General features: G+C 44.8%; 1 protein-coding gene across 1 annotated transcript in view; it reads left to right on the top strand.

Moving 5' to 3' along the window:
- LOC111861750 (E3 ubiquitin-protein ligase MIB1) overlaps positions 1-24,559 on the top strand; it is a 748,009-nt gene that overhangs the window by 389,417 nt on the left and 334,033 nt on the right. The window lies entirely within an intron of this gene.

Raw genomic sequence — 24,559 nt, 5'->3', positions numbered from 1 at the left:
GAAGCAGCGAAGTTACCTGACCGGAGGTATCGGGAAGAGAGAACGATACATTCGTTCTGCTTAACCAGGAAACCTCGCATTGCTTCCAGGAGAGGGGGGGACAAGGTCAACTGACCTGACGTCAGCTAAGACTTTGTGCGGAAAGAAAGGGGAACGGCTCGCAACCTGGCATATCGGGGCGGGGGGACTCCAAGGAACTTCGCAGAGAAGAACCGTTGCACGGTTCACCATTAACTCAGAATATCACAATTCCGCGGCCTTTACCTCAAGCCAGTACTTCTAAGGGCTGTGGCATCTTCACTTTCACATGACCCTTGTCAGAAGGGCGATCGGACGAAGCCTCGCAATCACAAGGAAGCGATTCTCTCCCCAGAACAAAATGCCTCTCATTTGTCCCATGATTTTCCCTTTTCACCTATTCTTCTGCTGCGTCTACTCGCCTCTCTGGCTTCAAACTTTTCTTTTATTGTAGGTGCTCGCATTCCGGAGGCCGTTCCTTCGAATCTCTGATGCCGTGAGTTTCCATGCTTTTCCTCGGTCTCCACACGAATACCGGGACACTATATATATGGCTCTGCAACTCTTGTGGGCCTTGGTCGCTTTTTCAGTTTCTTAATCCTATACACAGTCGGTAGGACTCCTTGGACGGGGGATCAGCCAGTCGCAAGCCCACTGTCTACACACGCAACAACAGAAACATAGAATAAACACACACAGACATTCATGCCGGGAGTAGGATGCGAACCCATGATCCCAGTGTTTGAATAGGCGAAGACGGTTCGTGCATTATGCCGCGCGGCCACTGTAGTCGGCACCGGGGCACTAGCGTCGTTAGAAAACGGTATTCTGAAGAATTATGGTGACATAATAGGAAATAAAACTTTTTAAAATTCTTTCAGATCTGCCGTTTCAAAATCTGGACACATTTCCATGACGTCACAGTTGTCTTCCCCTTCCACCGATTAAATGTTTACCCAAAGTGGCGCATTTCTTCTCTCCTTTTTTGTTTTTATTCGTAGCGTTCCTGTATATTTGTGTCAGCTATAATGTGATGAAGCGTTGTTGTGTAACCGCCACTTCAGTAATGACGTCATGTAATGGAACACAAAGAAGCGCGTACATTCCTGTTTTGCATAAAAATCAAGACAAAAACTGTGCGTGTCAGAACTTCATTACTGCCATTTTTGTTATTTCCTTTGTTAATGAAAAAAGAAGTGAAAATGTATTGTTAGTGTGTAAGTCCGAAGTAGTGGGGTCTAGAACAGGGGCCCACTCAGCCTCGTGAGGATAATTGAGGAGCTGTTTCAAGGAAATAACGGCTCCGGTCTAGAAAACCGAGATCAACGGCCTGGGGATCCGTTGCGTTGGCCATGCGACACCCTCTATCCGCTAAACCTGGCACTTACTTCGCCGACAAACGGCGGTCGCTCGGTCGGTATAGTTCGCTTGCGGACTAAAACCACCGAGTTTGTTTTCTTTTTTGTGTCAGTCCGAATAAGAATTTTTCCGAATTTCATGTTTGTGTCTGTTTACCGCATTGTCTGTTTACATATTCTTCCCGTTCCGCATTTTAGAATGTGTAAGTCACACGCAGCTGTTTTATGATCTTGTAGCTCACAACTAAACACGCCCTGAAACTGGGTGGCTGTTTGCAAATCGCTGTGATGATTTCAATGAAAATGATTTTGTAGCAGCGGTATGCAACCCTCATTTTACATAACGACAACAGGGTGTAACGGATGGAGATTGGTGTGAGCATGTAAGGGCCGAAATTTTGTTGTAGAGAGTTATATGTCGATATATCCAAATATAAGGATGTAACTTTCGTGCTCCCTGCAGCGGACATAGCAGAGAATACCGAAAGATATTATGAAACTTCTTTCTTGCTCTTGTTGGAATGTACAGCAGCCATGACTGATAAACCGATATGCAAGTATTTGCGATACAGTTGCTGGAGGCATTGGAATTCTCATTTCCGGTCTGTTTCATTGCATGAGTGAGCAAACCATAATTTGTTAATAAGATATAAAAGTTTCCAGAAATGGTTTATCGATACAATTACTTTGTTTCTAGACATTATCCATCGTCCTGTTTATGTTTAAAAGACACAACGTTTCGGAGTCTGGATTCTATCTCCTTCAGGTGCAACCTACTCGGTTGGGCATAATCGATGGAGCTAGATCCAGTCTCCGAAACGTCGTATGTCTTAAGTAAAAAAAAAGGAGGATGAATGATGTCCAGAAGCACAATAATTGTAATTTATTAATTTCAGTGTCATTCGTTCTTCAGAGTTTTACCTCTTTCTTGTGGTGATATTGACAAGGGAAAGAAGCATTTACCGGACGAAGAACGGGTATTCTTCTCCTAGTCTAATATAATCTGTTATGAGAAAGCTTCGTATCTGTAGACGAAGTTCAAACAACCGACTTTCCTGTGCATTCCATCGTGTTTCTTATTCTCGAAGTAACATTATGCAAAAATGGTCTTTACTGAACAATGAGTTTTGTGTAGTCTTTTGTTTGGGACATGAAGGTTATTTCCTGTGGTAGTCTTCTTAGCGTATGACGTCATAATAGTGTCTGACTAGTTTCGTCTTCTTCCGTTTTATCTTTTGTTAGTTCTGTACCAGAATTACCGACCGACAAACCTTATGCCCTTGAATAATCGAATGACTTCGTTCTGGAGCCTTCAGGGACAATGGGCGAGATGGAACTGAGGCCAGAAAGACAAAGTATTTATTGCGTGCCGGTCCTTTGAAGTCTTCATTATAAATTGTACAGTTAAGTGTAAAAAAAAATAATATTTCTGTCTTCGAGGCGACATCTTTACAATCTCTTCACTCCTTTCTGTGTTTCATATCGGTTGTCCTGAAAGTCTCTTTACCGGGACGATGAAATGTTTACCTGTAATTATTTTCACTTACGTCCATATTTTTGTTTGCAGCAAGTCGTTAACTAGCACATATTTGTTTCGATTGCCGTGTTACTTGTATTTAAACAGTTTGCATTTGTTTGTAAATAAAGTAGTTTTTCCACACAGAACATATATGTTATCGGTATAACGACTTTTAGGACACCAAACTTCGTGGTTTTAGTCCGCAAGGGAACTATATCGACCTAGCGACCGCCGCTTGTCGGCGAAGTTAGTGCCAACTTTAGCGGATAGAGGGTGTCACGTGGTCAGCGCAACGGATCCCCACGGCCGTTAATCTCTGTTTTCTAGACCACAGCTGCTGAGTGGGCCCCGTTGCAGACCCACTACTTCTCAGAAAAACTGGTAGCGCCGAGAATCGAACCCGGACCTCTGGATCTGTAGCCAGGAACTCTGACCAATTGACCACAGAGGCTGTCAGGGCACTTTATACAGTTTATACTTAAAATTTCCCAAGATTAGTGATTTTGTATAGATCAGAGTTCTTAAGAACCTGGTTGTCGCTAAGGTGTTTAAGAAATGTCCAGCTTTCAATGGAACCAGAAGGTTCATTCCCATGTTGCATGTGTCCCCACCTCTAAATCTTATCCCCTGCCAGCTGAACCCAGCCCATACCCTCAAAGCGTCCATCTTCAGTATCTCGTTTAATTTTAATTCAGCTCGTAAAACTTGTATCTTGTATTTAGATTTTCTTACAGAAATTTTATGTACATTTATCGTTACCCTCGTCTGATCTATATGACCAGTCTTTCTCATGTTCTTAATATTCATACTTTAATAATATTTGGTGAAGCGTTCGGCTTTTGAAACTCATCATCATGAATCTAGCGTTCATGTGTATCTGCTTTAGTGGACATGGTGTACCAGTTATTCAAGATTACTTCCGTACAGTTTCACCACGAGCCATTCCCTTTAAAGACATTTGTCAGTATACAAAATATATTGGCCCATTGTTTGCCAATATAAATTTTATGTATACCCGTTACATTTTCCTGGAATGAAACTAGTGTTTTGAATTTCTCCATATATCTTTCGCGGATTTCTTTGTGTCAGGGTGACGTGACAGCGCTAGGATATAGAATGGAATTGCCACATTTAAGCACGAATCATGGTATCGTAGAAAGAAACAGAACATAAGCGAACGAACTAGTATTTTTGGAGTACTAAGAAATCAGCAATTATGAAATGATAGGTGTTTGAACACAACTGTGTAATGAGAAGGTTCATAACTTGTAATCTTCGCCAAATTTTATTAGAGTTCTCAAATCAGGTAAGATGAGATGGGTAGTATATGTAACACGCATGTAATGCATATAGGGTTTTTGTGGGTATGTCAGAAAGAAAAATACCACTAGGAAGACCTAGACGGAAATAGTAAGATAATATTAAGATGGGTCTTGGGAAATAGGATTGGGTGGTATGGCCTGGAGTCATCTGACCCAAGTTAGAGACCAGTGTCGGGCTCTTGTGAACACGGTAATGAACCTTCGGGTTACCACATAAAATGTTTGGAAATTCTTGAGTGGCTGAGCAACTGGCGGCTTCTCAAGAATGGCACAACTGCGTGGAGTTTCCTTTTTTTAATTCGCTTAGTGGGGTGTGGAGTCCAACTGGGTCAACTCTGCACGGCGGCCACTTATTGGCCTCTTGTAGCTTGCCCCGTGTGATTATGACGATAGATAATTTGGTGGAATGAAGATTGTCAGGGGAAACCGAAGTACTCGGAGAAAACCCGCCCCAGCGCCACTTTGTCCACCACAAATCCCACTTGACCAGACCCGGGATCGAACCCGGGCCGCCTCGGTGGGAAGCCAGCGACTAACGGTTTGGGCTATGGCGTGGCTACTGCATGGAGTGTATTAGTTGGTTAGTTGAGAATCCAACATTATGAAATGGCTCTGAAATGATATTTTTGTTAGGGTAACACGTATTGACGTGCTCATAACATTCCGTGCTTTATCCTGCCCCGTGCCACTAGTTTATCCTGCGTGACCCGGACATCTGTCGGCCCCTTACCACAAATCCTTTGGTGTGACGTTATTCTCAAGTTAGCGATCAAGTATGAAACCGAGTGTTGTAAGTAATGAGGCAGGTGGACGTTTCGGTATGAGAGTGTTGGCTGTACTGTGTACGCCGGACGTGTGGAGGGAGTTGATTTATGCGCGACGCGAGAACTTCCCCCTCGCCTCCCGCCAAAGTGCACGTTTTGCGCTCACAGACACAGCCCGGTCTAGACTCCATGCCCGACGCAAGGGCAGAAGCCAGGCACTTTACTGCAGACTACGGAAAATCTTGCAGGCTTTTCGGAAGATTACGTTATGTGCTATACTGCTCCCTTCCGGCAGAGTCAGTGCTACTTGCCAGTTAAGTCCCACGCCATGCCAACGTAGCATTACATTTTTATTATTAGCCTGCTTTCCTTATTTTGAAATAATGGAAGTAGGCTTATGCGATCACTATGCTGTCTGTGTGTGTATCCCGAATGCCTGTACCAGTCTTTGTGAAATTTGGGATGTATATCATGGCACCTGAACTCGTCTCAGCGGAGTAATTCATAATTACTCAGTGTCTGTATGTGTATTCCCCTATCGTTGGCAGGCAGCGGCCTAGTCTAGGGGTAAGGTTCCCACCTCATGACTCAAGGTACGCGGGTTCAAACCCGGCGGAGGGCGGAAAAATTCAAGGAACAAGTCCTCCGGGAGGAACTTTAAGCCGTGGGTCCCGTGTCGTCGATTTACGGCACGTAAAAGATCCTCATGTCTCTAGGAGGCTCAACGGGGCTGAGAGCACGCACCAGTACCGGCAGGATATGGCGACTGGTAGAATATGAAAGGGGGACGCACAATAAATCAACAACTGGTCGCGGTGCAAGGGGTAACCCATCCCCTCCAATAATAATAATAATAATAATAATAAAATCGTTGGCAGGCAACGGCTCGGTAAAACGTTACCGCGGCAACGAATACACATGCAACAATAGAAGACTTGTTGGAGGCGTCTTTTTCTATGCGATCTGTGGCTCATCAAGGGAATGTGGGCGATTAGTTCTTCCCAGAACTTATTAATTATTTGACGACGATGTCAATATCGGACTGGATAGCGTCGACAATAAGAGTGTTGAATGTGGAGTCTGCTCCAGTACCACTTTGTACACCACAAATCCCACATGACCTTACCCTGGATTGAACCCATATTCATGTTGGGATTTAAAGCGGTAGCGTAGTTGGTTGAGGCACTACGCTACAAGCCGGAAGGTCGCAGGTTCGATTCCCGATGTGGTCACTGGACTTTTCCAATTGACCGAATCCTTTCAGCCGCACTATGGCCCTGGCGTCGACTCGGCCTCTAATAGAAATGAGTAACAGGAATCTTCCTCTGGATAAAGGACGGCCGGCGCTTAAGGCTGACAACCTCACCGGGCATCTATGAGCCGATTTTCTAGAAAATATGGGAACCTCGATGTCTCACAACCATATGGACTGCCATGGCCTGTTACACGGATAGCATTACCTTCTACCCTTCTTACATGTGGCATTTATGCATTGCTACATCACTACCTCTCTGACTCACTCCACGGAGTAGAGTTCTTCTTGAATTCACAAGGTGTCAACATTTTATCGAGCCTGGAAATTTCTTTCCTTGTACACAAGATCCGGCGCGTGGTCGGTGTCCTGAACTAAAGGAACCCACCCACACTCCCCTGTCCTGTATCTTGAAGGTATATTTTCATACTTGTCCTGCCGCCTACGCGTGTCATTTCTGAGCAGAATTCAGAGTAGTCTTAACGTTAAGGCGGATTTTCTTATTGCTAGTGGGGTGGGACTGAGTCCCTTGTACTGCGGCCACTTCTGACCTGTTGGACCAGACACAGATTATAGGTGAGGATGATTGTGGAGCAACAGTTGGAATGAAGATTGGCAGGGGAAACCGAAGTACTCGGAGAAAACCTGCCCTAGCGCCACTTTGTCCACCACAAATCCCACTTGACCAGACCCGGGATCGAACCCGGGCCGTCGGGGTGGGAAGCCAGCGACTAACCGCTGGAGCTATGGCACGGCCCCATGTTAAGGTGGACAGCACCATGCTTTCGTAGCTGTGGCGATGTGCTGTTTTGTTTCCAAGCATTGTGATCAATTCTCTATAAGGACGTGGGGTATGGAGGGAAAAGAGAAATGGCCGACACTGACGGGAACTCGGCCGACAAGTGGCCTGGCCGGAAAGAGACAGCACGAGGGGAAATGGAAGATCTCTAGGGCAGGATAGAGGACGGTATTAATTTAGTCATAGCCATCCCAGACTCGAAGCAATTACGTTTTAATCATCATCTTATATATTTTGGAAAATCTGGACCGAACGTTATTGTTGGTGATGCTCATAAAGCGATGAGCCCAGCATCTTGATTGCCAGTTCCCCAGGCTCTGCACAGAACTGTTTTCTTTTTTTCCTTGGCACTACAGCCCCAGTGGGCCTAGGCCTACCTCCATGAACTTCTCCGTTCACTTCGGGTTTTCTAGATCTTAGACATACGGTAGGACTCCTTGGGCGGGTGATCAGCTCGTCGCAAGGCCTCTACCTTTACCTCTACACAAACACAGAAAAATGCACACAAACATCAATGCCCTGAGTGGGATTCGAACATACGATCCCGGCTTCCAAGCGAGCGAAGACAGTTCACGCCTTAGACCGCTCGGCTACCGTGTTAGGATCTGGAAAATATACAGTACTTTCAAGGCGTAAGCGCGATAGACATGGAGATAAAACTAACTTTATCGGCCGCCAATTTCAGCAGCTCATCCTGTGGTGAAGGCGATCTAGTGATTCATTTCCCGAAGCTCAAAGAAGGGCTATGGTTATTATGATTGTTATGGTCACTTCGCTGTTCCTCCCAGCTTCAGTGAATCCCTTTTAGCTGCATTGCGCCCGTCCGGGATTTATATATTTCCATTCGCCGTGTTCCCCTTACTCTGATTTCGTTACAAGTCCTGAATTTTGTAATTGTAAATACACGTTTTGCCCTTTTTCTATTACACTGCATACATTTTCAGTGATATCCCCATGTGTACAGTCCTATATTTATGCATCAGTCTTTACCTTGAATTTCATTTTGACTTAGAACTTATGTTCTTAACCCTTTAAAGCGCATTGGTTTTTGTATATACCACGTGCTTTCAGGAAACTAAACTTATGCATTCTGCCCCAAAGAGACATTGTGTTCGTATGGTTCGCAGAATGAAGAGCGGCTGTTTCCCTAAGCAGCTTTAATCAGCAGACGTTTGTAACAAATGTGAACCGTTTTTTTATATACACGTAATTATTACAAGAAATTTAGTATTTGAAGAGTTAATATTAGTCATTGCCGGTCACGGTAGTCGAGCGGTCTAAGGCGGCCCAAACACGAACGAGTCCGGCTCAGAGAGGAGCCGGGCTCGGATTAATTTCACCACTCACGTTTGATCGTGGCGACCCATAGACGGGCGAGTTTGGCTCATTGGAACCCGATCCGAGACGGACTCGCGAGCTAGACTCGTACGTGTATGGGCCCCATTAGGCATGTACTGTCTTCGCTCGCTTGGAAGCCGGGATCGTGGGTTTGAATCCCATACATGGCATGGGTATTTGATGTGTGTATATATTTATTCTGTGTTTGTGTTTTCCTGTGTTTATGTAGAGGCCTTGGGGCGAGCTGATCACCCGCCCAAGGAGTTCTACCGTCTGTAAAATGATGGTGAATCTGAAAATTAGAGGCCTGGGACTAAGGGGGCTGTAGAGCCAGTGAAAAAAAAATATATTAGTCTTTATTGAAGCGTCTGTTTCAACTGTAATACAGTACTGTTTTATGAGTTTGTGGCAATGAGTGAACAGTGATAATGAATGGCAAGCATAGTATACGTGTATATTGTGCCTTGAGGGCAAGTTTAAGCTGAAAGGTCCTCCATTGCTAAGCAACGGCTATGAAAACTTGTTTCCGCAGCAACGAATCAGCACGCAACAGTAAGGGAACTGTTTGAACCGATGTTTTCTGTGCGATCCGTGCTGAGTTTGTATAATGATATTCCGTGTAGAGGCGGGGGCGAGGAAGTAAAGTCTCAAATCTGAGACAGTAAAATATGGTCACAAATCCCACGGGACTCGGACCCGGAAATGACTGCACTGGCGAGGGCCAGGAGAAATTGTAAACCACAGACCCGTCCTCTCGTCATAGAGAGTGCCCCAAATCAACAAAACCGCAAGTGTCTGACAGTAATAACAATCTGTTCGTAAGCCCCAGATGGGTCGTTTATTCCAAGACAGACTGGCCGGCTGACCGTCGGTCATAACATGACTCAGACTCAGAGGCTGGCTCGAATACCTCCACCGTAGTCCTGCGAGTCGAGGTGGCGACGAAAAGGGATCCCACTGTCTGGGGCTATAACTGGGCCACCCTGTTCCTGGATGGCCCTCCGGGTTGGGGGAGTCTCGAATCTGAGGCAGTAAAATATGGTCACGAGTACCATTTACGAGGTGATACCCAGCCATCAATGACGTAAGCACGGAATCAGAAGTCATTGTTGGGATCCGTTGCCAGACAACACCTAATGAAAACAGAAGACTTAGCGCGTACTATAGTGAATTGTAAAGTGTGTGACGTAGCGATAGCGCTGTGATTCTTGTAGTTACGATTTGTAAGAGACTAATAAATCTTATTACCAATCCAAACCCCATGTCTGATCACTGAACATTGAGTGTATACTCATTATCAGGCAATGTATAGTAATGTGTGTCACCCCTGTTTTCCCCGAATACTTAGCACATTGTCTTGATAGAGGCTGCAGCTTTGAGACCTCTCGGACAGCACAGTAAACGGGTTGGGCTGTTCCCTTGGGGTACAGTTCATCCCTATTTCCCCGCCGGAAACGTTTCTTAGTCTAACACTCAAGCCGGGTTGCGGTTCCTAAGAAGAGATTTTCCGTTGCATTATTCAGTAGTCATCGGAACCCCAGGCGATAATCGAGTTGTGATAAAAACCGGCGAGCGACCGTTGCTTGAGCTGCCAGCAGGGATTTCAATAGTGCAGGTCCTTTTGAGCAGTGGAAATATTTGAATATGGAAATTTAATACTGTATACTGCTCAGAACTTTAAAATTGGTTCCATTTAAGGGTGGGCTACAATTGAACCAACAGTGGGCGTGAGTCATAAGTTCAAGCAAAAATAAATTTGCTGCAGACTGGTAAATAATAAGTACAAGACCAGTAACAAGATTTTCTAACGATTTTATTATCTTTTGTGGCTGGTATTTCCTCAGCAAAAGAGCAGTATACTGAACGGTTAGTCCGTTCTAGAACGCCCCTTTATTCGGTTCCAGCCCCTCTCATTTACCCTCCTCCACATATTCTTACGTGTATCGATGACTTACAAGACGGATTTTGGATTAGAATACTGGACGTATTGCACTTATGCATTCAGCTCGGGACTACAGGTAATACATTGTTACCGCTATTTCGACACACTTACAGTTCACCGTTACACTAGAGTTCTCAGTCTTAACAAGTCGTATCCTGGCAACGGATTTATAACAGGCTCACTGTAACTTAAAATAACACATGCAGTGTTTCTTGCACAGTCTGATTCCTCTCTTGAAATTTCAAGATAAATGATATAAACTTCCGGGTTATAATTCCGTAGAGTCTGATAAATAAAAGCGTTTCGGAGGAACATAGTGCCTCCATCATCTGCCTTGAACCCGCTTCTGAGTTCGCCTGTTCCTCATAATCTCGACTCTGTGCAGCCTAACATCATTTACCCGTGGACAGTAATGCAGACGGCGACCGGCCAGTCGCATTGCGCGCATGTCGGCAGCCGCTTTCTGTCACGAGCCTGGATATTAAACGCATTTTCACGTAAAATTAGAATCTGTGTGACTGTAACAGCCGCCTCTGTGGTCCACTGGTCAGAGTTCCTGGCTACAGATCCAGAGGTCCGGGTTCCATTCCCGGCGCTACCAGATTTTCTGAGAAGTAGTGGGTCTGGAACGGGGTCCATTCAGCCTCGTGAGGATAATTGAGGAGCTACTTGAATGGAAAAGTAGCGGCTCCGGTCTAGAAAACCGAGATTAACGGCCGTGGGGATTCGTTCCGCTGACCACACGACACCCTCCATCCGCCAAAGTTGGCACTAACTTCTCCGACAAGCGGCGGTCGCTCGGTCGGTATAGTTCGCTTGCGGACTAAAACCACGGAGTTTGTGACTGTAACAGCGTTCCATGTACCAGAATATTTTCAGTTCTTGACGGTTTCTTCCGCTGGGGTAATTGATGTGAATAGCAAACTGTATTTTGCATCTTGGTCATAAAGCCGAGACTGGAATGTGGTCAAACTGTTGAAATACGAAACTTCAGTGATTACCGCTCTTCTGCGTATTTGACCTATGGTACTTTCTACGTTATGAGAATTCGAGCGTCCTTGAAAGATGTTGTAAAGTGTGCAATTTTCCTTCACTTTCTCAGGAGTTTTAAGGCAGTTGAAATTTATGCTGACGGAAGTATGAGGCTTCCAGTTTTGTTTGTTTGGATATGACCCTTTCTGGTCTATTTGCCTATACTGTCTGTCTGTCGATGGGATATTATCAGAGCGACTATAACTGTAGGATACCGTAACATGAAGAGATTTATTGGCCTCGCTTTTCTTCCCATGTCCTCTCACTGTTATGAACAATTTTATGTCCCTTGCATTGGTAATGCCGCGCCATAGCTCCAGCGGTTAGTCGCTGGCTTCCCACCGCGGCGGCCCGGGTTCGATCCCGGGTCTGGTCAAGTGGGATTTGTGGTTGACAAAGTGGCGCTGGAGTAGGTTTTCTCCGAGTACTTCGGTTTCCCCTGCCAATCTTCATTCCACCAGTTGCTCCACAATCACCCTCACCTATGATCTGGGGCTGGTACAATAGGGCAGAAGTGGCCGCAGTACAAGGAACTTAGTCCCACCCCACTAGCAATAAAAAAATACATTCTCAAGTTCCATTTACTTTGTTGCCTCATTTATTCCGGTGTATCTCATCTACTTCTCCGTCTTCTTTGATTCTTTTGGACCCTGTTTACTTGAGGCAACTTATAGCGCAGCAAACTTCCCCCTCCTTCTGTCTTCTGTTGATGAAGTTTTCTGTCGTACATGAAGTAGGACCCTCTGCTTGTGTTGGTGTTTCTCTGAGCCATATCTCCCGTAATTGCTTTCGTCTTCTCTTCTAAATTTCCAATAATTACCGTTCCAGGTTTCTGCTTCAGCGAGGCAGATGTGGTCCAGTAGCAGCTATTTTTTGAGCTTGCCGTTATTCTGATTGTACTTAGTTCTAAAGGTTTCGCTCTGTTTCCCTTTATTTAGAACAGCAAAACGCTATTTATCTTAAAGTCTTTTCTCTTCTGTTTTTGTCATTTATTTTTTTAATATAAAAAGGTATGTATCCGCTTCGATACCTCAGTCATCGTTTAGCTGTATTTGACGCGTACACTAAGGGCCGCGCCACAGCTCAAGCGGTTAGTCACTGGCTTCCCACTGCGGCGGCCCGGGTTCGATCCCGGGTCTGGTCAAGTGGGATTTGTGGTGGGCAGAGTGACTCTGGGGCAGGTTTTCTCCAAGTACTTTGGTTTCCCTTGCCAATCTTCATTCCACCAATTGCTCCACAATCACCCTCACATATCATCTGGGGCTTGTACAATAGGCCAGAAGTGGCCGCAGTACAAGTCCCACCCCACTAGGAATAAAAAAATTAACTAATGCCGATAGCTCAGGTGATGTTGTGTTGTCAGCTGTGATCGTCAGTTTCTGTGACAGGGACGTTACCCTAACGTGTATTCATTCATTCATCAGTAATCTGTCAAGACGACAGGTCCACAGTCTCTTCCAAAACAGTTGCTCCACTTGATGCGATCTAGAGCTTTCTCCTTCAAATGAAAATATTGTGACGTGTTGCGCTATGCAGGACACCCCTCCCCCCGCCAGCCGTGACGTAACACCATCGGAAAGATGTCGTTACTAGGATAATATGCAAGTCAACACTCCTTCCCGTACCCCGCCAGCGGTGACGTGACCAAGGCATACCGCGGTTGCTATGCAGCCGTAAACAACTCCCGACAGCGTTGCTAACAACACGGCGCCAGACAACAGTGGTGCCTATTACATGGCTGTTTTCTGCGTTGTCCGGAACGGGGCTAAATAAAGAGCAGCGATGACTATTCAAGTTAGTTACGAGTTACGAGTTAGTCACGAGTTAGCCAGGAAGTCAACCAGTCAATTGCAGTCTTAAATTTGCAGTCTAGTATTTGTAATACTGCAGATAGCAGTAGTTGTGAGATTGTAAATGGTGTGGTTGTAAGAGCGAGTGTGAAATAAATTCGCTAGATCGAATACGGCTTGAAGTTATTTGTCGCGTTATACACACAACGCGTGACAATATCCTCTTCTGTCCCCAAGGTCATCCAGCATCTTCATACGTCTTCTTCCTCGTCTTCTGGTCACTTCTATCCGCCCCTCTATCTTTCCTTCAATAACTTCTTTTAGAAGGCAGTTACTGCGTAAGATATGACCAATCCAATTAGCCTTCCGTTTTCTTATTTCGTGTATATATATCAGCAAATAAAACGTATAAATGCTTCTGTGGGATTTGAGGTTCACACTGGTGGTGACTGAAGAATACGTCCCATTTTAGCGTGGGTTCCTTGTTAACAAGAAGTTTGGGATGAAGTAATCGCTTTCTTTCATTTGATACGACACGGATCATAGAGAAATGGGGGGAAAAGATGAGGGTAAACAGACACACACACGGACCGTATAGAAAACGAAACAATTAGTAGGATACGCAGATACACACAATTGACTGATCTCATAAAACTCAAATTTAAGACGGTGTACACAGACAGATAGATGGACAGTCACACCGGTACACAGACAGGGTGCCCACATAAACCCCCTTTTGTATTTCCAAGTAGGCTAAAAATGAAGCATATCAGATCACCTTGTATCCCTGTGTTTGTGTAATCGTCCCTAACACATGAAAGCCGGAATAGTGGAGTCAGAAGAGACAGTCGTTGCAATGCCATATAAACATGTGACATGTGCTGCCAGAGAAGCGACGCGGTGGCGTTCATTTAGATTTCCTTACAAAACCACTTTAAAGCCATTGGTTGAGGATTAGGACCCTTTAGGACTCTTTTCGTGTTTTTGTTTTATGTGAAGTTTCCTGGGTTTCCTTTCCACTGGTTTAGTTGCCAGGAGAGCACAACCGGTTTCTGTATTACAGAAACGAGCTATGTGCACGCCAGTTTCGTTCCTTGGCAACGGGAAATGTTTTGGTAAAGTCTGTCTCAAGAAGAATGAACAAAATATCGGGAGTGTAATTTTGATGACATGAGAGTCTAGAATCAGTGGACGCTGTTCATAGCCTGGAGGTGTGTGTGAAACCAAGTGAAAAGAAGACTGGTACTATGCGTGCGGAAGAAATAGAACGAGCGCCCTGCTTCTCAACAAGAATTACTGTCTTGTAGTTCAGCCCCGGCCGAAAACACTCGTAACACTGGACATCACGAGAGCGCTGTAAAGTAAATCATTCTCAGCGTTTCCCTTCAACTACTGCGGTTCAAATGGCATTTCGCTGACACAGAGCCCAGCTGAGGACATGAAGGGTGGTGCTTGTTAACGTCGCAAGAAGACATTGCAGTCTATTGTTTTATTTGTGTAATCACATTGTAACTTGGGAGTGTCGTGTCCAGGAACACAAGTGGGCGGACCACACTCAGGCAGAGTTATGCCCGCACCAGAAGGCCACCAACTCTTCACCCTGTCAAGGGTCATTGACTGTGATTGTGCAGAAAATATACAGATTTATCAAGTCACTTTTTGGGGGTCTGCTTTCCTTATTTTGAAAAAGAAAAAAAGATAAAAGTAAGCTTATGAGATCACCTTGATATTTGTCTATCCACTCACCATCAATTTTTGACTTCCTGAACTAGTCTTTATGAAAATTGGTATATCATGACACCTGAGCCCATCTCAACTGCGTACTTCATAAATCTCTAACATCAGTCTGTGTATCTGTCTCTCTCATCTGTTGTTGCTAGACAACGGCTCTGTAAAAACGTTCGCCCCGCAACTAATACAAACAACAACAAAAAATTGGTGAAGCCGTCGTTTTCTATGCAATCCGTGTCACGTCAAAGAAGATCCTATAGATCTGTGTCCCCCTATTGTTGCTATGCAACGGCTTGGTAAACACGTTCCCGCAGCAACTGGGAATTGTTGGAGGCATCGTTTTCTCTGCGGTCCGTGTTGTATCAAAGGACAATAGGCGATTATTTCTTTGCAGTACTTTGTTTTTGCGCTTGCAACGAAGCGTTGAAAAGTGTGCCCCCTGGTTTCACCATGGGCCCCTCTCCGTGTCTGTACAGCTACCCGTACAGCACAACCTGGGGAGTTCGTGAGTTATGCTAAAATGTTGTTAAAATCAGGCCACAATGACGATCAGTTTACATGAAAACACATGTTTCTGAGCATATCTTGAGAATACGCCACTAAACTTTTGTCGAAGCAAAGAATTTTTCGAATAAAAGTAGCAAGGAAGGATGTCCATGCGCTTCATGTCCGATAAATTTTCCTGTAGCTCTTGGGATAGCGACGGGCTACGGTCTGAATGACAAGGATTCGATTCCCGGAAGAGATTTTTCTCGATAACGTCCGTACCGGCTTTGGGGCCCACCCAGCCTCATATAAAGTGGGTACCATGGTCGATTTCCCCAAGGATTAAAGCAGCAGAGGCGTGAAGCTGATCGTTCTCATCTAGTTCCGAGATCGAAAGTGATCAAGCTATATTTGTAGCCCCCTACTTGTCTTCATGGCTGGGCGATTAATTAAGCGCACGCAAAACTTTACCTTTTACCTTCAAATTCAAAACTCCGTGGTCTGTAGTCCGGAAGCGAACTATACCGACCGAGCGACCGCCGCTTGTCGGCGAAGTTAGTGCCAACTTTAGCGGATAGAGGGTGTCGCGTGGTCAGCGCAACGAATCCCCACGGCCGTTAATCTCGGTTTTCTAGACCAGAGCCGCTATTGCCTTGAAATAGCTCCTCACTTATCCTCACGAGGCTGAGTGGGCCCCGTTCCAGACCCACTACTTCTTATAAAATATGGTAACTCCGGGAATCGAACTCGGGACCTCTGAATCTGTACTCAGGAATTCTGACCACTAGACCACAGAGGCGGTCCCCCTTTTACCGTAAGATTTCTAAGTAATTAAAGTCAAATGGAGCGAACGCGCCAGAATTGATACCGCTTTACATAATGTCTTAAGTTATTTCAGAAACGCCCTTCGTTTAGTTTTACTTCCCAGTTATATACTATAACGCGTATGCACATGATGAAGGATAAAATAATAATAATAATATTATGGCTCTACAGCCCTTTGTTGGGCCTCGGCCGTTTTTTCAGATTCTTGATCGTATGCACAGTCGGTAGGACTCCTTGAACGGGGATCAGCCCGTCGCAAGGCCTCTACCTACACACAGGACAAGGCAAACTCAAAATAAGCGCACACAGACATCCATGCCTTGAGTGGGATTCGAACCCACGATCCCAGCATTCGAGGGAGTGAAGACAGTTCATGCCTTAGACCGCGCGGCCACTGTGACCGGCGGATAAAGTTATTATGGACTGTAATTTGCCGTGCTGCTATATTACGTACTTGAGAGATGGTATCACGTGTTTATCGCTATGAGAATGGGTGTGACCTACATTGGAATTCGATCCGTGCATGTTTGAAATTGGAATTGGGGGCACCGTTCGGTGTTATTACTGTGACTTGAATTCAGAACGAACCGTCATTTCACTGCATCCTTGTCTGTATGTTCAGTTCATGGAGAAGCTTTCGCCCGTGAATAGAACTTTACTCCAGTTTACGTGCGGTGATCTGGTGTCACCTCAGGAGCAGTCAGGTTTTGAAGGCGTCTCTTTTGAATATGAATCAATCTGCATATATACTCTGAAAAAAAAACCGCAGATACGTCAGGATGCGTTATACCCGGGTCAGGATGTGCCTCGTTAAACTTTTGGAGTTTATGATTGATATCCGTTCCGTTTCTCGATCTTGGGAAGGAAGAAACGTCTGTCCTGGGTAAAATTAGATGGTGCCTGTAAAATATGCAGATAATTAGAGAACGCTTTGGTACTATAAATGAGAACATTATGCAGCCCTTTGTTGGACCTTGGCCGCTTTGTCAGTTTCTTGATCCATTGACGGGGGATCAGCCCGTCGCAAGACCGCTACCTACACACAGGACACCACAGACACAGAATAAACGCACATAGACATACATGCCTTTAGCGGGATTCGAACCCACGATCCCAGTGTTCGAGCGGGCGAAGACAGTTCGTGCCTAAAGCGGCAAATACACGTACGAGTCCGGAATGGCGAGGAGCCGGGCTTGGATTAATTTCACCACACACGTATGAGCGTGGCGACCAACACACGGACGAGTTTGGCTCATTGGAACCCGAGCCGAGTCGGACTCGCGAATGAGACTCATACGTGTATGGGCCCTCTTAGACCGCGCGGCCACTGTGATCGCCACTTTCGTGCATTAAGGGGATCGAATTATTAAGAGTTGATAGGTAATAAATCACTGAAACAAATACGTGATTACAGGTATTTAGGGGATCGTGAGAGAGTTTGAAAAGAGAAACCAAATTTCAGAAGATAATGTTTTATAGTAGCATGTGTAAGATTAATTAGAGGAAGCCTTTCTAGCGGCGTTAAACCTCTGCCATCTTGTTACGTGACCGTGCTTCGACGTAATGAAAATGGTTTGTGGCCGTATGAAACTGGAGGAGTGTTGTAAATTACATGTTATCGTTTGAAATCCTCTTCTTGCTTGATACTGGGCCCCTCGTTTGAACCGCATGCACGGGGAAACGGTCACTGTGCCCTGAGCACGCAAGACACGAGAGATATTTCGTGTTTTTGGAATTATTCTCGTATAGTAGGTACATGAGGCATGCACTGTCTTCGCTCGCTTGGAAACCGGGATCATGGGTTCGAATCCCACTCAGGGCATGGATGTGTAGTTTGTGTGTGTGTCTTTTTCTGTGTTTGTGTACAGGTAGAGGCCCTGAGACGAGCTGATCACCCGCCCAAGGAGTCCTACCGATTGTGTAAGATCTAGAAAAACCAGAGTGAACGTAGAAGTTGGAGGTAGGCCTAGGCCCACTGGGGCTGTAGTGCCAAGGGGAAAAAAAGTAGGTACATGGACTGCGTTCCAGTCAAGCATTTTATTGCGCAAACTTAATGGACATATTTCTAATTTAGACCATTGCTATAGTGTCTGAAATAATTTTTCTTCTTATTCTTCTGTGTTGCCGGTCACGGTGGCCTAAGGCATGAACTGTCTTCACGCGCTCGAACGCTGGGATCGTTGGTTTGAAACCCACTCAAGGCGTGGATGTCTGTATGCGTTTATTCTGTGTTTGTGTTGTTCTGCGACGGGCTGATCACTCATCCAAGGAATCTTAGCGACTGCGCAAAGAAGATACGGAACTGAAACTGTAGAGGCATTGATTGTGATGATGAATTCTTGTGTACTGACACGGTTTAGACGCTGATAGGACCATCTTATTTTAGGTTTCCCAACATCTCTTCTTCCCCGAGATGTGTGTTCCATTACTCCCTTTCATGCTTTTTAACTCATGAGCTGTGTCTGTGTTTTATCTCACTAAACTGATCTACGCTTATGAATGATAATTTATTATGATTGCATATAGAAATAACTGCTAAGAACTGAAAATTCTTATTGTGACAAAACAAGTTAGAAGAGACACGACAGTCCGGTTTTTATGAAGGGGCTATTTATTCTGAGACACAGATAACAAAACTACATGCAAGAGATGGCTATCGATATGTTTGCCATTGGAATATGACGCCATGTAGTCTCTGAGAGATAAATCTACCAGACTATACGTCGCCGCATCCCACAAGACCGTATTCTTAATATTCAACCACTGTGAGAGGTGGATGTGTACAGGTGATGTGTAAACTTAATACACAATGTCTGTAATTTGGAGGTTCAGTGAGATGCATTTGACTCTTAAAGCTTGGAATATGTAGGCAGTGATTCATTTCATGTTACCGTTTTAGAATTATGCCACTAAACGTAAAAAGGTAAAAGCCCCTGTGCGTAACTAATTAAGCACTAGCGTATGGGGGAGTGGATGTATAGATCCACATTTTCTGACCTCGGCACTAGCTGGAGGTGAATGGTCAGCTTCACCGCCCCCCCGATCGCTTTACCCCTAAAGAAAGAGCCCACGGTACTCATTGTATAGGAGGTTGGGTGGACTCCAGAGCCGGCATGAACGACTTAGAGAAGAGAAAATTCTTGATCCTACCGGGACCTGAACTCCGACCCGTCAGTCGTCGAATAGGTAGCTAGTCGCTATACCGACTACGCTGTCCCTACTCTAAGTATTATGCCAGGAAAATCCTCTCAATCAATTCGTACCATTACCTGTTTTGCAATTCTATTTTTCCGTCCTAAGATAGTAATCTGGAACATTTCATTGCTTTAACCGCGTTTTCATAGCACTTTAAGAGAACCCACCATTTTCCCCTGCTCGTTCTGTCTGCGGCTTATTGTATGAGTTACCACGAAGTTTCTTACTCTGTTTGTTCTCGCTGTATACTTTGCTCTTTCTCCCTTTTTCTTGGAATAATAATGAATGATCCTTTGCGGTACGGTCCCGCACACTATACCGGGTGTCAGAACCATCCCCTCCGTTTGGTCGGTTCTCTAAAGCTGCCGGATGTGACATATTATTCCTTTTTGTTTTAAGTTTAAAAGTTCTGAGCTGCGGTATATATTAGGAGCATACAGGATTAAGTCTCGAAGAACAGCTACAGTTAGATCCTCGGAAATCAAGCCGTGGTAGAGGGCTCATAACATCTCTCACGGAGCTGGGGGAGTAGTCTTATCTGCTTACGTCAGCGTGGGTACTACCAGTTTGGAATGTAGCGTCTTGGAGTGTGATCAGGTGTATAGTACGTTGTGTATCTACTCTTGGTTTCCGTAGGCAATGTTTTCCGCTCGGGGAGTAGCTCTCAATGTCACCACAGCAAGCGTACAGCTTCGCGTGCTCCACAACAGCGTTTACCTTTCCGCGCGGCTAAAGTTACGAGGCACTAACTATACGGTAGCTGGTTTTATTCGAGTTTCTAATTTCGTTCGGGTGATTTCTTCACGTGTGACATGTCATTGCATTCGATATCTCAGTCATGCCTCAGGACTTAAATTTTCTGTGTGAAGGTGATGTCAGCAAGACTAGAAATGACGGTAGACGCCGCCGACTTAGTTCCAGAGAGCCTACATTAGCGTGTTTTTTATGTTGAAAAAGAAATTAATCTAGGCTTGTGAGATCACCTGGCTATCTATGACCATGTACCCCTCCCCATCAACTTTTGAATGCCTCAACCAGTCTTTATGAAATTTGGTGTGTATGTCATGGCACCTGAATCCATCAAAAATCCACCCTGTCTGTCTGTATGTCTTTCCCGCTATATTTGCTAGACAACGGCTCCGTAAAACGTTACCGCTGTAACGAATACGCAACAGTAGAAACATTCTTTGGCTCGTCATTTTCTATGCGGTCCGTGTTGTTTCAAAGGAAAGTAGGCCATTAGGTATTCCCAGAACTTCTTTTTATTTACGGAACTATTACGCTTAAGACGTAATTATCGTTCCAAACAACCATACGTGTTGGAACTAATTCACTAACCTCCATTGTAACAATTTTCTTTGTGTCGTATATTGGTAGAGAATGAGGTGGGCAGGGCATGTAGCACGAATGGGAGAGAAGAGGAATGCATATAGGATACTGGTGAGAAAGCCAGAAGAAATGAGATCACTGGGAAGACCAAGGCGTAGGTGGGTGGACAATATTAAAATGGATCTTAGATAGATAGGATGCGATGGTATGGATTGGGTTGGTCTGGCTCAGGATAAGGACCAGTGGAGGGCTCTTGTGAACATGTTAATGAACTTTCGGGTTCCATAAAATGCTGGGAAATTCTTGAGTAGCTGCAGATTTGATGGCTCCTCAAGATGGGCTCAGCTCCATGAGTAAGTAAGTGTATACTGGTGGTTCCCCGCTTTCTTCTGGTGACCTGGAGCATCTATGAGGTTCTGAAGAGCCATTCTGTCTCTGAGTACCACAGAAAGGAACAAATACGGAAAGAGGAACGATGTCTTGTTTATTACCCTTGCACTCTTCTGAGCAGGTGATATGAAATTTCTGTTGGTCACATGGAAGCACCGAACTTACAGGGATGCGTGTGCGTTTAGGTCGCGTTTTCATCTTTAATTGCTGGCTATTACTCTGAATATGCATCATTAAATTAACGATACGGCTATACACTGACTATTTGTTTTCCTGTACTGACGCATCAGTAACAGATCGAACCGCTTCCAGCATTTTAATTGCTGCTGGTTGCTGCGTTTGTGTATATCCGGTGATTTCAAGAAGCAAATTGTTAAGAGTCCGAAATATATTTTATTTTTAAATTGTAGGTAATTGTTGATATATTTTTGGTTGAAGTCCGATAGAATATTGGACTTCGTTTTTTTAATTATATGGAAATATTTTATCGTGATTAAAAGACGTGATTTTTCAAAGCGTTGTACTTTAGAACAGCCCAGTGAACCCATGACTCCAATGTCACGTCATTTCCGGTCATATAGGCTCGCTAGCTCGATGTTCACGAGGCGGTCGCTAATTAAGCATTTTCATATTAGCGCACTGACTAGCAACGCTAACCTGTATATTCAGGTGTTAGTAAAGGTTCGGCCACACAGAGCGCTACGTACGCTATGTTCGCTATACGAACAGAAAAATATCTCCCTTTATTGCCAATGTGACTGGCCACACAGATTTCCGTACGCCACATACGCTATGTTCCCTATGTTAGCTGCGTCGCAGAGTGTACACAGCGAACGTAGCGTACGTAGCGAACATAGCGTAGCACTCTGTGTGGCCGAACCTTAATTAGGGGAGGCTATGCGTACTTAACGCCCATCAGAGTGGTCGCGCGATCTAAGGCATGAACTGTCTTCGCCTGATCGAACACTGAGACCGTGAGTTCCTATCCCACTCAAGACGTAGATGTCTGTGTGTGCGTTTATTCTGTGTGGAGGTAACGGCTTTGCGATGGGCTGAGCCCGGTCCAGTGAGTCCTATCGACTGTGTAGAAAGATAAAGAAAGTGAAAAATCTTCCAAGGTCCAACAAAGGATTTTAGATAGATAGAAAGATAGGCCGCGCCATAGCTCAAGCGGTTAGTCGCTGGCTTCCCACCGCGGCGGCCCGGGTTGAAACCCGGGTCTGGTCAAGTGGGATTTGTGGTGGACAAAGTGGCGCTGGAGTAGGTTTTCTCCGAATACTTCGGTTTCCCCTGCCAATCTTCATTCCACGAAATTCTCCATCATGATCACCCGGGGCAGGTACAATAGGCCAATCAGTGGCCGCCGTGCCGAGTGGATCCAACTGGACTCTACCCGCCACTATGCGAATTAAAAAAATAGATATATAGATATTATCCATTTTTTCGCAGAGAAAATTTTAGAAAAAAGCGAGAGACGCATTCGGAATTTTGGTAAGAAATTATTGACTATGGGCGAATGCCAGAGAAGATTTCATTGACCGCTGTAGTGCGTGACCTTGATTCTGGGATACTCGACCGTAATGTCACGCGCTGTGGCCCTATAAAGAACACTGATTGTCACATATAGGTCTTCAGCTGCTAAAATATTAAAACACTCTTACCCTGTGAACAGAATGCAGAGTTCTTTTAATGATGGTAGCATGTGGTACGCATAGTTACCATTGTGGCTTAAAGGATTAATAATTTGCATGACATTGTTTGCAGAAGGTAAAGCACTGCGGATTGCTTTCACGGCAGGAGCAAACAGGAGGCTGCCGTGCTGTAAAGCATTGCCGTCAATAGTTATGTCTGGAGCAGGGGTGGGCAAAATACGGCTGTCGGAGCTGCAGTAAAAACTTGGCTGTAATGTTAATTTCAAAATATGTGTATCACATTTGTTATTATTCGTCAACCGATGTAAGGAATTGTTTTCAGTGGGTCATAAGAGGGGTATTTTAGGTGATCTTTGCAGCACAAATCGTTTCTTCCGCTTATTTAAGATAGTTAAAAGTATTCCCCTCTTTGCCCACGTGGAAGCCCTAATCCGACCCTTCGGCTGTAAAGCCCCTTTCTTAGAATTTCACAGACCGCAATGAAAATGAGTAACTGTGAATTTATGTTTTATATTGTGGGATATAATATAATATAATATTTTTCATAAACTCCAGTACCATCTGTGAAATATCTGTTGGATGTAAGATACATTCTGTAAGGCTGAAAATATTTGTTAAAAAAAAAAAAAGTAAAGCTGTCCCTGTAACAGGCCATGGAGGCCCATAGGGCTGTGAGATGTCGAGGCTCCCACATTGTCTAGACAATCGGCTCACAGAGGCGGTAAGGTTGTCAGCATTAAGCGCCGGCCGCCCTTTATCCCCAGGAAGATTCCTGGTACTCATTTGTTAGAGGGTGAGTCGACCCCAGGGCCATAGTGCGGCCGGAAGGATTAGGTCGATTGAAAAAAAAACCAATAACCTCATCGGGACTTGAACTCGCGACCTTCCGGCTTGTAGCATAGTGCCTCAACCAACTACACTACCGCGTACCCCCTGAAAATATTTGTTACCAACAAAATTAAACGAAAAAGTCTAAAAAAGTGTAAAGCTTCAATCGTTGAATCAGCACATTACATTACCATGGTGATGTGACGAACTGAATTCTGAAACACCCGCTGCTAGGTACGAGTATGTACGGTTATACACAGTAAGCAACTGCTGTATTGTCCGGTGTGCGCAGCTTGCGCCACCTTCGCCTCTGAGTTTCAAGCAAAGCTTCTAGACACGCCCTCATGTGTTCGCCGCTCTTTCACCAGGTTAACAGCAGCATATGGCGGGCACTGATTACACTATTCTTTGTGTGATTTCCCGTTACATATTAATTACTTTATTCCAGGAAATACTAACACAACATCCGCGACAGGACACTTCTGTTTGCTACTGCACGCACTTTCCCGTCCCACGCTGTTTTTGGGGCTTACCAGGAATGCGATCCCTTTATTTAAAACATTATTTCCTGTTGAACTAAGGAAATATCCTTTTTTTCATGTAAAGATCTTATCCGCTTGTATTGACTGAGGGTCTTGAGAATACAATATTTCGACCAAAGAGAGATGAAGTGACAGGAGGTTGGAGAAAACTGCACAGTGAGGAGCTTCATAACTTGTACTCTTCTCCAAGTATAATTAGAATGATCAAATCAAGGAGGATGAGGCGGGTAGGGCATGTAGCTCGAATGGGGAGACGAGGAATGCATATAGGATATTGGTGGGAAAGCCAGAAGGAAAGAGACCACTGGGAAGACCAAGGCGTAGGTGGGTGAACAATATTAAAATGGATCTTAGAGAGATAGGATGGGATGGTATGGTATGGATTGGATTGATCTGGTTCAGGATAGGGACCAGTGGAGGGGCCATGTGAACATGATAATGAACCTT

This window comes from Cryptotermes secundus, unplaced genomic scaffold (genome assembly GCF_002891405.2).
Source record: "Cryptotermes secundus unplaced genomic scaffold, Csec_1.0 scaffold345, whole genome shotgun sequence".
NCBI classification, from domain to species: Eukaryota; Metazoa; Arthropoda; class Insecta; order Blattodea; family Kalotermitidae; genus Cryptotermes; species Cryptotermes secundus.
The sequence above is the reverse complement of the archived record's forward strand: the minus strand, read 5'-3'. Positions and strand labels throughout refer to the sequence as shown.